Below are 15,573 nucleotides of genomic sequence, written 5' to 3' on the forward strand. Positions count from 1 at the left end.
TGTTACACCTTGCTGGTGGTGGAGAATACTGATGAATGTTAATTAGCAGGCCTCAGGGAGGCATGGGTGCAGGAAGTGACAATGGAGACCAGAGACCAACACCTCTTTGTAATGCAATGTGTCAACTTGGTGCTAACACCCCTCCTTGGTATGAAAGGGCATTGAATGTCCTGTCTGGACCCACTCCTTACAGAGCAGGGAAGTAGGTGAATTGTAGGAGACGAAAGTCTGCCTGACAACCCCTACTTCAAAGGAGGCCCGTGTTGTGACCAAGCGCTGCATAGGGCTCAGTTAATTAGGAAGCCACTTTGATGTACAGCAAACTTGAAGATGGGTGGGACTTAGAAGTATATGTTGTCACCCTTCCCCTGTCTGTTGCGAAGCGCCCTGGTTCTGACCTGAAGCATCACAACAGATTGTTCGTGGGGACCCAGGATTGGTTTATTATGGTGGGCTTAGCCTAAACCAATCGCTGGGGCCGATTTGGCTTTAAAAGAGGGCCGAACCCCTCACTGATCAGATCATATCAAGACTTTGCAAGGAATAAGAAGGACTCAGTTGGACCCGAACTGTAGGTACAGTCTACCGTACATCTTCTGCCAGTGAAGGAAGGCCAGGAGTTCCAAGAGGGAAGCAAGATCCCTCCCCTAAACATCTCCCAGGGAAGAGAGGGAGATACCAGACTCAGAGGACTCATACAGCAGCTCCGTAACGGTATCCAGCCAGCACACAGCGTGCCCTGCTAGGTTCTGACAGCAAGCTTCCTAGGTGGGAAGTGCCAGAGAGCCTCTCGACAAAGGGCAAGGCCGTTGCCTGCTAACACCTCCTGAGCTTTGAACCATCCGTCGTTAAAGGACACAAGCTTTGCAAAGAAGCTAAGAGGAGTGCCACACAAGCATCATCCAGCGTCCATCTTTTTAAGGACAATTTCGAGACAGTCGAGTCCTCGAACAGCACCCGGCTGCACGGCTGACTGTTGTCACGCCGCATTTGCTAGAGCCGTCCGAGACACCTCAACCAGCATTCCAGATCCGCCAACCAGCACAGAGACAGCGATTCTTGGCCCCGAGCCGCTGCGCCTGACAGCCTGCAGATGTCCATCCAGCCTCGCTTGCCGAACTGCCTGCCGCCTGGTACCTGCAGCTGTCTCCCACCACTAACTCTGTCTCACGGGCTCCGAAGCACCCTCGAACTGCGTTGACGCTGTCAATGACCAAGAACCTCTTTAGCACCAGGTACATGTATTTTATTTTATTGCATTTATTACGCGCCCAGACCCTTGGGTATCACGGCGAAGTTACAGACAGTTGGATAAAACAGTTATTAAAAGGTGCCAAACGGGCGCAATACAGATATGTAAAGACAAAGCATACATGATAAGAACTAAATACAGAGCTTCAGTGAAAGATAGATGCATTCATTTTCGCTAAGGCATGGAATGGGGTGTTAGACTTAGTTAAATAGCCACGTTTTCAGGGATTTCTTAAAACCCGAGAATGTTTCCTCGTTTTTAATGAGGGGAAGAGTGTTCCAATGTGTGGGGACTAGGTATTGGAAGCTGCTGCCTCCTGCCTTGGTTGTCTTGTAGTGGGGGATAGCTAGGAGTAGTTGACTGTTGGATCTAAGGGGCCTAATTGATTGTGACATTGTGTTTCTGCCCCCCCTGGTCCATCTCTGAAGGCCCCTAGAGACAGTTACTACCCTTTGGCCCTTGGTGTTGAAACCAAATAATCTTGAACTATGAGACTGACTACTTTACCAACTACCTTCCTGTCAGTATCCAGAGTGCATCCCTTTACTTGGTGAAACGGTCTATCCTTGGTGTTCCTTTACAGTGTGGGTTGTAATTGTAGTGTGCTAGAACTGTCTGTTGTAGTAATGATAAAATAGATATGTTTATACAACCTTGTCTGGTCCCCTTTATAATTGGGTAATAATTGTATTTTCTATGTGTTGCAACTAACCAACAATCCACGACCTTGCAGAGATAAGCCTGCCGTTCCGTCCACGTTACCAAAATTGGACACTGAGGTCTTCTAATTTACTTGTATCCAATCTGTTTGGAATCCTTCTGGTGTACTAGAGGTGTGGGTTTGATTGATGGTTTAGAACACGATTTTCATCCCTGGACCACTGGTGCCTTGGAGGTTGATTTGTCACAATAGGCCTGGCAGGTGAGAGACCAAGCAGAAGTAGCTGAAGTCTGTGTAATGTGTTTAAAAGGTCTTGAAAAAGTGGCAGAACCATTGGAATATTTTGTTGAACTGTTATTGAAGCATCCTGATAAAATGTATATCACTGAAGCAAGTTAATGTTAAAAGGTATTTGTACCGCGCACCATCACCAACGGAATTGGCCCCCAGGTTCTCTGTATAAACTGTTGCAAATTCATCCAACAATGTGGAACCAAAGGTTTTGTGAGTGATTACAGAATTATCATAAAAAATACATTTGTGTTGATTCTAAGAAAGTATGAAACTATTCGTTTGTTGATGAGAAGTTATTTTGAATTCGTTGTCACAAGAGGAAGAAAACCTTGTTGGATATGTGATGCTGGAAATGCATCGGAGGGACTGGGCCTCCGTATCCTTGTCCTTTACTGCTTTTTATCGTGTGTTCGGTCGTGTTTTCCACGCAGGAGTTCACGTGTGTATCTCCTGGCGGTGCAGCTCTCTCTTTTGGTTTGGTGAACAGACCCATGGGATACCCTTATGGCACCCATAGTTGGGGGTACAACCCTGTGCCCCTAGTGTATGTTTTTGGGCACCTGTGTGTGGCCCACCGAGCAGGGTATGGGCTGGCGGCAGCTCCATGCTGAATTTGACAGGTGCTCTGAGTATCCTCCATTTTGGGATACCCAGGCCCTGCCATTGGAATCAGTTGATTCCCGATAGGAAACAAAGATGGCCCCTGTGGCCTCTTGCTTTCTATTGCCTATTACCTTGTTTTCCTAAAGTCCTGGGAAGCCCTGACTCTGTCCCTTCCCCCTGACCGGCTGTTGGGTGGAAGTTCCATATATGGTGTTGTTGTGAAGTCCAGGCCAGACTGGCTGGAGCCTTCCCAGTGACTGTATGTTGTGGGTACGCCCTGTGGGTGTGACCTTGGTGAATGGAGTGTGTGACGAATACGCATTCTCTGTTGTCGGTGTCTAGTATCTGGTGTTTGACACAATGACTGAGACATCCCTGCCCGAAACTGGTATGAATGCAGAGTGGAGTGTTGAATGGCTGGGTACTGTTCCCAATACACATAACTTGTTGTGAGTGTCTGGAGAGGAGTGAATGGCCTGAATGCACTATGCGCCTGATTGGCTGCCTGCCTGCATGAATGCCCTTCTGACCGATTGGTTGCCTGAGTGTGACCCAGCAGAATGAATGGGAGATCAACAACTAGTATATCTGGGGGTCTCTCACTGATAGAATTTGTGTTCAGAATCTAAAGAGAAACTGGAGTTGAAACTGAAGCTTAGCCTTGAAGCCCTTCTGGAAGAGAAGAATTGCTGTTGCTCTCCTTCAACAATCTGAAAGCTGCTGTGTCTCCAAGGACTGACCCAGAGAGGACCTGGTAAGGCGCCCTCTTCCCGAGCTATGAGGGACCATCGTGCACCAGCTGATCTTTGCCAAAGCTCCCTGGTAGACAGACCTACGACAGGCTGCCGACCAGAGAGGGGACTGCCGCGAAATCCCAAAGAGAAGCACCCAGACTATTCTCGGCCACCGTCGACGACCGCCGTCGCCGACTGGAGCCGCCGTGCTCCAGTTTACCTAAGAACTTAATTTGAGCCAAGGACGCCCTCGTCTGCATCGCCACCCGCTTTCTCCCGCTGGAGAAGGCCCGACCGTCGACGCGCTAAGGAGCATCCGCCGGTGGGTTTCCCGCCACCTAAAGACCACAGAAATGCTGACGACTCGACACCCTTGCTGGGCCACAGTTCTTCAACATCTCTTTGCGGTCCAGAACTATCATCACTGAGGTGCCCCGCACACCTCTTCCTTGCAGGACGCCAACGCTCCGTCATCAACGAGCACCGCTAGGAACGAAACTGCCACTTCACCGTCGTAGTTCACCCTGTTCTTCGTCGGACGTTCGACAACCCGTGACTCCTGCCTCAAAGGGAGGGCACTCAAGAAGGGCCATCTATTTCTCGTCGACGAACGCTACAATTCCAGGTACATTGGGCTGTAGAACTATTGTAGAGGGAAATAAGACTCATAAAACAATACATGGACTGGGCTTGTGATACATCTTTGCTTTACAGGTTGCCCAGGTGGGGGGGGAAGGGGGATCTCCACTCAGAATTGTGCCTAGGTGGTAGAGGCCAGTATTCTGCCAATTGTTCAACCATCTTGCTTTCCTTCCTCTCTCTACTGCTGGTTTCCTCTTTATTGATCTGTGTGACATTTTGACAGTATAGTTGATGCACTTTAATGAGATCTGATAATATTTGTGGTACCACTGTAGAACTATATATATTTACCATTGTTGATTCTCGGAGCACAAAGTGAGTTATTGTGATAGTGTATGTAACCTTGAATATTAATTATATAAAGACTGTGTTTTAACCAATACATTGTGTGGACATTCCTTTGTGGGGGCTTGGGGACTACACTGTACTTAAGAACCAGCCTGCATCACCTCCTGAGAAGCTAGGCCTTGACTGCTCAACCATAGCTACCGAATACAGAATCTAGGCTGGGGTCCTCTCTGCCTCTCCTCTACCATATAGAGAGCAGAAGTACAGACCTCCCACCACCCCATCCAGTCTTTACAGGATAATCTTGAACTGTTGGGGGAACTGACGTTGGAACTTTTGTTGTCAAGTTGGAATCAAAAGTACTGAATTGGGACTTGTTATAAAACAGGATTTCCTTATCCTTATGGAACTCCTGAACAGAATCCTGCTGACATCTGGGGAAGGGGAACTCACCCAGATTATAAGGAGAGGCCGTTATCAGGTTGACCCTTCCTGATACATTCAACTTGTTTGAGCTGCTCTGCATGACCTTGTTGAGTTTGTACAAGTGTGAAGGACAGAATCCTTTTGTTAGGGCGTTTCCTTTAGTTTATTTTAGGCAGGGAAATTCTCATCAGGTTGGGGATAATGAAGTGTGTATCCAACTGTTCGAGTTAATAAAATGTATCTTTTGAAAAACCTTCACAAAGTTGTCTGCTTCATATTTCTGACCCCTCACAGTGCAGTGCACTGAAAGTAGAGAGAGGGTTCACAAGCTGCCGTGTAAAGAGCACCCCACAGACGGCCCAGTGCACTGGCAGTAAAGAGATAGGGAAGGAGGGGCCACTTCACACAGGGCTGCTCCCTTCCTTCCTCTGACCCTCCCCCACACAGGGCTGCTCCCTTCCTTCCTCTGACCCTCCCCCACACAGGGCTTCTCCCTTCCTTCCTCTGACTCCTCTCCCTCACACAGGCTGTTCCCTTCCTTTGCCTGACCCTACCTCACACAGGGCTGCTCCCTTCCTTCCTCTGACCCTCCCTCACGCAGCGGCTCCCTTCCTTCCTTACTCTGACCCTTCCTCACACAGGGCTGCTCCCTTCCTTCCTATGACCCTCCCTCACACAGCTGCGCCCTTCCTTCCTCTGACCCTCCTTCACACAGGGCTGCTCCCTTCCTTCCTCTGATCCTCCTTCACACAGGGCTGCTCCCTTCCTTCCTCTGACCCTCCTTCACACAGGGCTGCTCCCTTCCTTCCACTGACCCTCCTTCACACAGGGCTGCTCCCTTCCTTCCTCTGACCCTCCTTCACACAGGGCTGCTCCCTTCCTTCCTCTGACCCTCCTTCACACAGGGCTGCTCCCTTCCTTCCTCTGACCCTCCTTCACACAGGGCTGCTCCCTTCCTTCCTCTGACCCTCCTTCACACAGGACTGCCCCCTTCCTTCCTCTGACCCTCCCTCACACAAGGGTGCTCCCTTCCTTCCTCTGACCCTCACTCATACAGGGCTGCCCCCTTCCTTCCTATGACCCTCCCTCACACAGGCTTCCCCCTTCCTTCCTCTGACACTCCCTCACACAAGGGTGCTCCCTTCCTTCCTCTGACCCTGCCTCACACAGGGCTACTCCCTTCATTCCTCTGACCCTCCCTCACATAGGGCTGCTCCCTTCCTTCCTCTGACCCTTCCTCACACAGCATATCTACCTTCAGCAAGAGGGGATCATTTGGAAGTGAAATAAAACGGGAGATAGGCACATGTCCTCTAAGGCAGTGCACTTCCAAGTGTGGGGCTGCTCTTCTGCTCCCCCATGGGGCCCCAAAGGAGGTCCAGGGTGGCTGCAAGGCTTAAGGGACTGCTTTTAATAGAAAATATAAGCAGATGTGCCATCCGGGAGCTTTGTTTTTTTTAACCCAAGAGGGGGACAATAATATTCGTACTCAGGAGGGGGCTTCGGCATTCATTTGGTTTTTTATTTTATTACATGTGTTACTCGACAAGACCCTTGGGTACCACCTCGGGGATCCCCTCGGGTATCACCTCAGGGATCACCCCGGGTATCACCTCGGGGATCACCCCGGGTAAAGTCGTGTGAATCCCAGTGCTGCCAGCCAGGATACAATGTATCCAGGCAGGCAGACGCACTATCCACGTTCCCTAGAAGTCCCCCTTCCCACTGTAGACCCGACACACGAAGGGCGGATTATAAGCAAAGCAGATACCACGGAAAGGGCACAGTCCTGACCCTGATAGGCTGATGTGCACAGAGAGAGAAAAGCATTCTGGGAAAGACATACTATGTTCACATAATTAGACCTGCAGCCCCCTCTGAACAACACATTCCAGTTTCCAACATTGTATCGTGTTTACAGGCTGGGGCCCAGAGAGCGAGACTTAGACCAGGAAGTGCCCACAAAGAGCCACAAACGCGGCGGGGGGGAGAAGGGGGGGGGCATGGGCACACCACTGGGGAGAAGTGAGTCGGGCAGAATTGTGCACCCGGGGCAGTGCTTCCCCGGCACTGGGACGGGAGTTTATGCAAGTGGTGGGGGCACAGGTTACACGCAGGGCTCTGTGCACCCCAATGTAGTGGAAGTGCGGCACTCACCCTGGGCTGCTCTCCTCCCGGGGGGCTGCTCCTGTCCTCCTTCCCCTGGGGTTCCGGACGTGTGTCCCCGCGGATCCGGGCCCCTCTCCCCGGGGGGCTGAATGGGCGGCTCGGGCTCCTGTCGCCTGCTCGGTGGCTGCGCAGCCCCCTCTCTCCCTCTCTCTCTCTCTCTCTCTCCTCCCTCCCACTTCTGCCTTTCTTCCTCTTTCTCTCTTCCCGTCTGTGTCACCCACTTTTGCCTCCTCCCTTATCTTCTTCTGTCTCTCCCTCCCCTTGGAACGCCCCCCTGGCTGCCTCCCACCGTCCTTTCTTTATTCCTCTGCCTGTCTCACACACTCTGTCTTCCCCTCCCTCTGCCCTCCTCCTCCGGACTGTCCCTCCCCCTGAGCCTTCCTGTTTCTCTCTCCCGTCTGTCTGTCTCACCCACTCACTCTCCTCCTCCTCTCTCGCCTTGGCTCCCTCCCCCCTGTGATCTCTCCCCACATCATCTCTCTCTCGCTCCCTCCCTCCCTCCCTCCCTCTTCCTTCTGCCTGTCTTCTGCACTCCCCCCACCCCTCTTCAGTCCCTTTATAGTGTACTTATCTCCCTCTCCCCCTCTCTTCCCCGCTCTGCCTCTCCCCCTCTCCCTTCCCCCTGTTCCTGCATGTCACGTCCCCCCTTCCTTCCCTTTGTAATGTGTCTGCACTCCCTCTCTCCCAGGCTGTCTCCCTCCCCCTATCTCTCTGGCAGGAAGGAAGAGAGGAACGAGGCAGGGCTGACGCGAAGGGATGCAGAGCAGCTCCTCCCCCAGCCGCACACAGCAAAGAAAACACTCCAGCCGCCCTTTATCTCCCTCTTTTGTTTTCTCCCCCCTCCCACCCCCCCCCCGCAGAAGCTCAAGTTTTCTTTTCTCTCCCATTAGAAAGATTGGGGCTTTTTCTGCCTTCCTTCGGAAACTCTCAATCGCTGGATCCAAGAGAGGCAGCGCTGGTGCATTTCCTATTTCCCCTTTTCCCCTTTCGCCCTTTTCCCCTCACTTCCTCAATAGTGTTTTTTGTTTGTTGGAGGACGGCCTAAGTCTGCCCCCCCCAGGCCCCCTCCTCGCACTCCCAGACCCTTCTCTTCATATCAGTTGAAGAGGGCGAGGCCATTGCAATGCAAAAACCAACCTCTTTGGAAAGGTGCGGGACAAACATCTTTTGGGAGGATGTCCAAGCCCCCTCTAACAGGCGGATTTCAGGCCCACACTCCCACGACGCCTCTATAATAACATCTACAGTCCTAGATGCGGGGGGCGACAGCACCCTCATATTTTGGAAGGGCCCCAATGCAACACAATATTGTGCCAAGTGCTGTATAGTTAATGTCAGCCTCTGCTTTGGGTGGAAACCCATCTTTTTTTACCACTGTTATTAATCTCCATGGCTACAGAAGGAATGCACATGGGTACCCCATCATGTCGAGTGACCCCTTTCATCCATGCTGGAATCAGAATAATGAACAGGTGGCATTTCAAGGGCACCATTAGCAGCTCACACAGGGGTACTTGCCTTCTAGAAGAGTGCGGGCAATGGAAGCCAGGCAGGCTGGAGTAGTCAGACATGCAGCCTTGGCATCCATGTTTCTATTCCTTTCTAGAAGACGACTCCGATTAGCAGCTCTACAGAATGTCCAATTACTCAAGAATGGATACAGGTGGCCTCTATTCTGATTTTACTTTGTTTCATTAGAGATGTGGCTTGACACGTTGTGGTGTACAAAAGCGCTTTACCCGGAACTTCTTTTTGGATCGGTCTGTGCAGAGCGAGCGAAGGAGCGTGGAAACTCGAATTCTGAGCCTCTGAACCCTGAGCCCATTGAGCTGAGAGCCGAGCAGAGACAGAGGGGGGCCGCACATGAGGTCGTGAGGCTGCTGGGCCTGATCTGAGCCCGGCACGCGGGTGTACTGGTGTCCAGCAGGCCAAGTGGCCTATGTGGGAAATCCTATGTGGGTAAGCCATTGTACTCACTTAGCTGCCCTCAATTCTTGCTCTTCTATCAAACACTCTGACAACTGTCACCTCCTTGAAGACCTCGACGTCCTTGCTCTCACTGAGACGAGGTACAAGGCCAGCTCCGTCTCTGCTTTTGACACTGTCCTCCGATCCTGTCCAGTCCCAGGCCCTCCCGGCCGGGAGGTGAAGTGGCCCTGATTTTCCATAAGTGGGTTTCTGCCTTCATCATCCCCACTCAAACCTATTCATTCTTTGAGAGCCTGGTCTGCAGGCTGCCCGCCTCACCTACTTTCTCTCTTACTCTCACTACCATCTACAGACCCAGTGGACCGTCCTCCCTCTTCCTCTCAGAAAGGGCTGACCTGTCCTCCTCTCTTCTTGCCTCCTCCCCCAAACATATCTTCCTTGCAGACTTCAACATCCATCTCCACTCTCCTGATGCAGCCACTGTTCTCTTCCGCGACCTCTGCAACACTTGCCCTCACTATCCTTCCCTCTGGCCCAACCCACACTGCCGGACACACCTTGGATAATCTCATCTCAACAGACATCCCTCTTTCCAACCCTCTCACTACCCCTCTCTCCAGATCTGACCACTCTCTCCTTTCTTCCCACCTTGACCTCCCCTGTCCCGACGCCCCCACCAACACTGCCAGTCTCCTTCTCCGTCATTCGACCGATGAAGCGTGTGTCAGTCGCTGCAATTGCCTCTTCCTTTATCTCCCCTCAACCCCCTCATTAGACTCTCCTTCTGACTGTACTCTAGCTAGACTATATCTCTCTATCTCTAACAGCCTGGACATCCTTGCCCCCGTCATGAGGATCCGCAGGAAGCCTGCCTCCAAATGCAACTCTTGGTATGACACCGACTTGGCTGCTTAGAAACGCAAGTGCAAAGCTGCTGAGCGGAAGTGGCAGACATCTAGCTCATCCTCTGACAAACTGGAAAGCCACCTACTCCAAAGGCAATACTGTCCCTCCATCTGCTCCAAGAAGAAGGCTCATGTCCAAGCCTGCATCTCTGGTGCCACCAATAACACAGCTGAACTCTTAAAATCTGCAAACAATTTGCCAATCTCACCGCAGTCTCCTCTCTCACAATTCTCACCTGATTGCTCAGCTGAAGCCTCACGTTGAGAAGCAGCATCAGTCTTCCCTTTTTGTTTCTCAAAGAGCCGCAGTGAGTAGAGAAAAGGACATCCCTCCTCATCCGCCATGGTGTATTCTTGAATTCAGGCAGGAAGTACACAGAGGCGGAACCGAAGGGCAGCGCCCTCCAAGACGGTGAAAAATGACAATTTGACATAAAAAATGTGTTAAGCAGACTGAAGCAGTAGTAATTCGATGTTCCGTTGAGGAGGAATTGGGCATCCAGAGTGTTAGGCAGAATCATATGCGGTACCCTTAGGGAACCCTACAGGTGATTAAGTCTACAAGTGGCAGTACAAGTTCATCTTTGGTACAAGCCTGTACTACACTATTAAAGTGGTAGCAGTAGCGGAGCAGCCAGACTTATCTCAAGAGCAAATGAGCAGTAGTAGAGATTACACAAAGGACTACAATTACTGTGACTCAAGCAAACACTGACTCAAGGTTTCTGGTTAAAAAGTATAAGTACATTTATTTTTAAACCATCTGTTCATAAAACACTTCACTTCTAATAAATAAAACCACACTCTAAATATACCACACACAGCCAATTCCTTTGGTTCAGGTCAATACAAGTTAAGTACATTGGGATTTGACAGACCGGTGTTGTGAAACAAAAGACGTTACCAGGGGTTTAAGAAGCGCTCACTTTTTGACAGTAATGACAGTTCGGTCTAACGAAAGAAAAGCGTACCCACGGGAAGAAATACAACCGTAGTCAAACACACTCAGCACATTGAATAAAAACCAAGGTAAAGGGGATAAAAGTCATATGCAATACTTTTGTCAATGCACTAGAATCAGAGGACATGTTAAAAAAAATACAGATAAAGTCAATAGGCCTGTGCCAGTGTTAAATGGAGCAGGGCTCTGTTGTCGAAGAGCACACGATTAGAACAGTTCGAGATTAACGTTGTCAGGAGCACTTGGATATTGTCAAAGGGAGGCAAAAGTTATAAGAGGGAAGGAAGAAAGGACAAGCCTTCGGTAAGAAAAAGGGTTCACCCCGATTCCTCAAGGTCGGACATAGAGAACGACCAAATGTGCACAGTACCTTATTCGAATGAAGAAAGCTGGTGCCACGGCAGTTGTTCCTGGTAGTTCCTGCAGACTCACGGTTCCTGAAGGTTCAGTCATGGGGACAAGAAGGAGGACGTCTGGAGCGATCTGCTCTACCCAGGGATGAGGCCAGCAGCAGCAAAAGCAACGGTGAATAAAAGGTGCGCTCCTTTAAAACAGGAGAGGGCTCTTCTGATGGCTATCTGGACCACTACAGCTTTGTGCAGCGATTTCGGCCCAGAAGAGGATTCTCTTACTGTAGAAAGGTGAGCTGGTTGATCCCACCAGGCTCAAGGGAAGAAGACTCCGGACTGGATCTTCTCTGTCGTTGAAGGGTAGATAGCTCAGGACTGCAGCAGGGCTTCACCGGGACTTAGAGGTTGCAGCAGCCGTCTTCTTCTCCGCTTCTCTTCGGTTCTTGTAGTTCCAGTGGCGACTCTGACTTCCAGCCAAGAGTCCTGCCTTTTATGCGAAAATCCGCCATTCACACAGCCTGGCTGTCAATCACACAGCGGGGGGGTTGTCCAGCCCGGACAACCACTCCAGCCAATGGACAGAAAGTGCGACTTGGGTCTCCAAGGAGACCCTGTTCAGGGGGTTACTAAACCCCTCTCTCACATGCAGCCCACCTAGACACCCAGACGCCAAGGGAGGGCTTCTTCGTAGAAGCCCGCCAAAGGTCGGCGAGCCAAGAAGGCAAACCTGGTTGGCTGCGGAAAGTAAAACACAAGAAGGATATTCACACAAAGAAATGGCGACTAAACCCGACCGGAGCAAAAAGAAAAAGTATTTGGTCAAGCGGGTTTATGTTCGAGGCTAACATAATAGCCTAAAACAATACCACGTTTATATAGTATAATCGCAGTAGAAAAGATAGGGTAGATACCACTGGCACCAGCTAAGTCTTAGTGTTAAGGGATTGAAACAAGGCTCCAGGAGGTACAGACAAAAAGGGGTTCGAGTTATCCCTTTCCAATACTCCATGTAAGATGGGGTGTACTGGGCCTGTAGGTTAAATGACTACATAAAGTAAATGACAACTTTACCTGTTTCTGGGGGACAGTAGTCAGCCCCAGAAAAATTGAGTTAGTGGGAAGTCTTGGAGACAACCCTGTGTTACTGCACTGAAGGTGCTGTGTAACACACACAAGGATTTGGGCTCATGGAGTGGTGTGGCTCCAGAGGAGCCCAAGATCACACAAAAAGTAGCAAGACACATAATAAAACACATGTAAGAGTGGAAAAAAAGGTTCACACTCTGACCAGGTGTCACGCCCTCTCACATGACCTTTCCCTCTTCACACCTCTCCCCCTCAGGCGCCTCTCGCCGTAGTATTTCCCATTCACACCACCAGCAGGGAAAACACGGCAGGCGGAATACCATGTTGGGCGGATCTGCCTCGTTTCGCCCTTTTCCGCGTTGGCGTCTGCCATGGCGCCTCTTGCACAGCCGGCAACGTCAGAATACCAGGAAGTGCCGGCAGCTCCAATCGCTGGCCACGTTGCGCTCCATGCAATGTACGCGAGCAGTCACGTGATACGTCACGTGATACCACTCGCCCCTTCAAAAGAAGCCGGCAAACAAGACTCTTTGCTTCACAGCTACTTCAACTTCTACGGAGGACTGTCACGCATTACCCTTGCTCTTGTTTGCTTCGACCTTGGAACTCTTTTCGGATTTGCTATTGGATTACCCTTGGATTTTGGTGTGCTCTCTGATTTTCTGGACATCCGACCCCTGTTATACTCTGGACTTGCTCTTGGATTGCCCTTCTGTTTTGCAACCTTCGGATTGCTTCAAGCCTTGCTACAGATCTTGCCACACTCCACGAGGTACTGGGAAGGAGTGCCTATTACATCATTCCAGCTTGCCGTGGATTTCCTTGCGTAGGTTTTCTACCTACATTCCATCTCTATTAGGTAAGCTGGTGTCACTGCATCTTGTTTAACTCTTTCTATCAATTGCCCATTGCCATTATAGAGTGTATTCCTGATTATAACCTTTTGCCTTACAGCACTCAGGGGTCCTTCCGGCGTTCTCAATACCAGGCTGACGACAACACTCCTTCCTGTGGCCTCAAAGATTGCTCGGGCAGTGGTTATATTCTGCTCGAGCGGTACTTGGGGACGGAGGCATTTTATAACTGCACGACCATCAAGTCGGACCCATCAAGTTAGAACAGACTGTGAAGCCTTATGGTCGTCCAGTTATGGATGTTTCAGCCGGGGACCCTGTGACTGTTTTAATGCAAGCAGTGACATCGCTTAGGACAGATATGGCAGCTGCTACCACTGCCCTCCGCACTGATTTAGCCTCTGCCACCACTGCACTGAACCATCGTCTTGATGCCATACAAAGCACCCGACATCCCTTACCTGCTGACGCTGAGTTCGGCGATGCTGCCTCATCCCAAAACACCCCCATCACTCCACCTACTTTGCCAGTCCCGTCTGTGGTGGTTCAGACTCCATTTCCTCTAGCAGCCCCTGAGAGGTACCAGGGAGATCCTTTGAAATATCGCACTTTTATAAATCAGTGCAAATTACATTTCTTATGCCGACCTCAAGCTTTCTCTGATTCAGTCTCTAAAGCGGCTTTTCTACTCTCCCATTTGTCAGGTGTAGCAGCCACATGGGCTAATCCGTTTTTGGAGAGCAATCATCCCGCTCTGTACGATTTCGAATTATTGACTCAAGAAATGGCTAAGGTTTTTGACACTAGATATAAAGCCCAATCCAGAGACATGGAGCTCTTAGATCTCACTCAAGGTCGATCTACTCTCATTGAGTATATTACCAAGTTTAATCAACTCGCCACCGAGACTTCATGGCCAGAGAATAAGAAGGCAGTGATCTATTATCGGGGTCTGTGTGGTTCCATGAAGGATGCTTTGTCTGTAGTGCCCTCCCTTCCCTCACTTTATCTTGATCTGGTAGATTTAACCTTGCAAATCGACGCCAGGCGGGCAGAACGTAAGGGGGAAGCAGGGATATCCCAGAGCTCACCTTCAACCTCATCTAGCACCTTACCTGAACCCATGCAGATCGGCGGGGTACGCAGTCCTATTACACATGCCGAACGGGAGCGCAGGAGGGCAGACAACGCTTGCTACTACTGCGGACTCAATGGGCACTTTGTAAAGGAGTGTCCCCGTCGACCAAGAAACAAAGCTCCGGGTTTTCCGAAGACTCGCCCTTGAGATCAGGGGTTGGGGCGAGTCCTATACCTAATACCTCTGATCTTGCTTTTGGTCCCGTTCGACCTGTGGTGGTGCAAGCTTCCTTAAACCTAGCTGCAGGAGTTTCCCATGCAATACAAATAGTGATCGACTCTGGTGCTACTGGTTGCTTTATAGACATAGCGCTAGCCAATGCTCTAAACTTACCTCTGGTCCAAAAGAAACACCCCGAACCAGTTCATGCAGTAGATGGGACGTCATTAACCTCTGGACCGATCTTACACCAGACAGCCCCTTTGGAATTAGTCATACAGGAAGTCCATAGAGAGACCATGTCTTTTGACCTCATAGCTACGCCTCAGTTTGGTGTTATCCTGGGCATTCCTTGGCTAAAGAGGCATAATCCTTTGATTAACTGGGGTACAGGTCAGGTACTCTTTGAATCCGAAACATGTCAATACTACTGCCTGCTTGAGACACCTCAGGTTTCCAGTCCCGCAGACATCCTAAGGATAGTCGCTTCATTAGACATAGAAGACAGGTCCGATTCCCCAGACACACACATGATAGGGGCGGTCACAAATAACATACCTCCTGAGTATTATGAATTTCGGGCAGTGTTTGACAAAGGCTCTGCGGAAGGCCTTCCTCCACATCGATCTTATGACTGCCCCATTGATTTAATCCCAGACACCCCTATCCCAAAGGGGCGGATATACTCCTTAACCCAAACAGAGGAGCGAGTCCTTCAGGATTACATACAGCAGGCTCTGCGTCTAGGTCATATTCGCCCATCAACCTCTCCAGCTGCAAGTCCCATCTTCTTTGTGCCAAAGAAGGAAGGGGATCTCCGTCCCTGCATTGATTACAGGCGTTTGAACGCCATCACAGTAAAAAACCGCTATCCTATTCCTCTCATTACCCCGTTGTTGGACAAACTTACTCATGCCACAATTTACACCAAGTTGGATCTACGGGGTGCATACAATCTCATGCGCATACGAGAGGGAGACGAATGGAAGACGGCTTTCTGCTCACGACAAGGGCTGTTTGAGTATACAGTTATGCCGTTTGGTCTCTGTAATGCTCCTGCTACGTTCCAGCGCTTCATGGATGACATATTTGGCGATATCCTGAACGCATACGTAGTAGTGT

At 50.3% G+C, this 15,573-nt stretch overlaps 1 protein-coding gene across 2 annotated transcripts in view; it reads right to left on the reverse strand.

Annotated features, from left to right (window-relative positions):
- ZNF710 (zinc finger protein 710) overlaps positions 1–7,430 on the reverse strand; it is a 217,550-nt gene extending 210,120 nt beyond the window's left edge. For both annotated transcript variants that reach the window (XR_011279872.1, XM_069625218.1), the window contains exon 1: positions 7,058–7,430. The gene's annotated coding sequence lies outside the window, so the exon portion shown is untranslated. The remainder of the gene's footprint in view (positions 1–7,057) is intronic.
- Between the last annotated feature and the right edge of the window lie 8,143 nt (positions 7,431–15,573).

The sequence above is a fragment of the Ambystoma mexicanum genome, chromosome 11, assembly GCF_040938575.1.
Source record: "Ambystoma mexicanum isolate Mex_15411 chromosome 11, UKY_AmexF1_1, whole genome shotgun sequence".
In the NCBI taxonomy this organism is placed as follows: Eukaryota; Metazoa; Chordata; class Amphibia; order Caudata; family Ambystomatidae; genus Ambystoma; species Ambystoma mexicanum.